This window comes from Capsicum annuum, chromosome 12, assembly GCF_002878395.1.
Source record: "Capsicum annuum cultivar UCD-10X-F1 chromosome 12, UCD10Xv1.1, whole genome shotgun sequence".
Taxonomy (NCBI): Eukaryota; Viridiplantae; Streptophyta; class Magnoliopsida; order Solanales; family Solanaceae; genus Capsicum; species Capsicum annuum.
The window spans coordinates 217,510,298-217,512,375 of NC_061122.1; positions in this window are offsets into that span (position 1 = coordinate 217,510,298).

A 2,078-nucleotide genomic window follows, 5' to 3' on the forward strand; every position below is an offset into this window, starting at 1 on the left:
GTACCCCACAAGACTAGAAGAATTGGGTTCCTCAAAAAGAAAAAAAATCTATAGGGAAAAGGCATAAATACCCCCTAAATTTGTCTCTGAAATTTACTTTAGCATTTTAACTTTATGAGTAATTATTTACCTCCAAATAATTTTTATATAAATTTTTTACCACCCTCAAAAAATTATATCACTTTCATTACGAAGAGTGCATCACACACACGCTATGTTGGAGTCATATCGAAGCCACATAAATAAATTATTTTTTTGAAAAAAGTTAATTTCTCCCTCACATCCAACGCCTCCGTTCTTGATCATTTTTTTCTTCTGCCTACAACTTCTTTATCTTCCCCTTCCTACTGTACTCTATTTATTCTTTTTTCTCTTTATGTTAAATGAATTATTAATACTTGTTACTGTTATTTTTACGGTTCTTAAATTTTTCTTAAGTTAAATTTTCATTAAAAAAATTCATATAAGCAATACTTTTGGTTTAGAAGTAATTACGTGGCTAATTAATAAGTTTGATTTTTTATTTGTTTAGATTTTGATGTTGCGAAAATAAAATTACTTTGTTGATTCTTGATCTTCATTGGAAGGTTTATTTGTTGTATAATTTGTGTATTTTATTCTTCCTATAATTGTATATTTGATTAAAGATTTTTGGTGGATAGGAGTAAAAAAAATAGAGGAAGGAGAAGACATGGGGGTGGTGAGGTGTGAGGAAGAAGGGGAAAAAAATAATGGCTGAAAATTTTAAATTAGGTCTCACTTAGTTTTTTTTAAAATCAAAATACGTTTTAATTTTTTTTGCCATGTCAATCATTAAAGGGATAATATAATTTATTTAAAAGTTATTTAAAGAATGAATAATTACTAATAAAGTTAACGTGCTAAAGCGAATGTTGAAGGCAAATTTAGGAAGGTATTTACACCTTTTCCCAAAAATATATATATCTATTCCATCTTTTGTGAAACTTTATTCTCCACCTTTCAGCCCCACTAAAGATACGTATAAATTCCCATTCATATTTAGCCAACTTTGAATGATGGATTGAATTCATTAAAATTTAACTCAATCCGCTTATTTGTCACCTTTAATAAATATGGTTTCTCTATGGAATATTAACACAAACAATGCTTTAAAAATATTAGATAAATAAAGAAATTGAAGATCCAAGGGTCTTTGGTACTTCATAAATTTCAACTAGTTAATGAAAATATATAGAAAAAAACTTACTCATATATGATGTTTATATCAAATCAATATATGTATATTATTTATTTGAATGTAGAGTTTATATGTTATGCATTTCAACCAGTTAATTAAAATATATAGAAAAAAACTTACTCATATCTGATGTTTATATCAAATCAATATATGCATGTCATGTATTTGAATGTAGAGTTTATTTTACCCAACTATACTTACTGAACATGTATTTTAGTTCATTAAAGCACTTATCATGACTAGTTACAGTAGTTTGGTATAACTACTAAATGTGAATAAGTTTTTACCACACACACATATATTTTACTTACTAATAAACGGCAATAAGCAGACACCTCTTCGATATGCTTGCTTGTGTTGCCTGCTTCAGCTGCTTCAATCGTTATTTTACTATATCACCCCTAATTAATCATTATAAGTCATCTAAGTATAAAATAATTAATAATATTTAGTAAAAATAATAATTTAAATATAAAATGATAAATTAATTGTTGACGTTTTATTTCTACTTAATGTCTTATATGAGACCTACTTAAATTTTTTTACAAGTATTTTTTTATAGTAATTTCATTATATCACTGTTATAGGTCATTTAAAATATGTCTGTTTCGTTGTTTCAGTCGTCATTTTATCATATCACCTGTGATTAATTTTGAAAAAAAGGATAAAATAGAAATAGAATAATAAATTAACTCTTGATGTTTTGTTTAACCTTCTTCAGCTGCTTTAATCGTAATTTTACTATATCACCCCTAATTAATTATTATAAGCCATTTAATGATAAATTAACTCTCGACGTTTTAAATTAATTAGATGTCTTATATGAGACCCATTCAAATTTTTTTTTCACATGTATTTT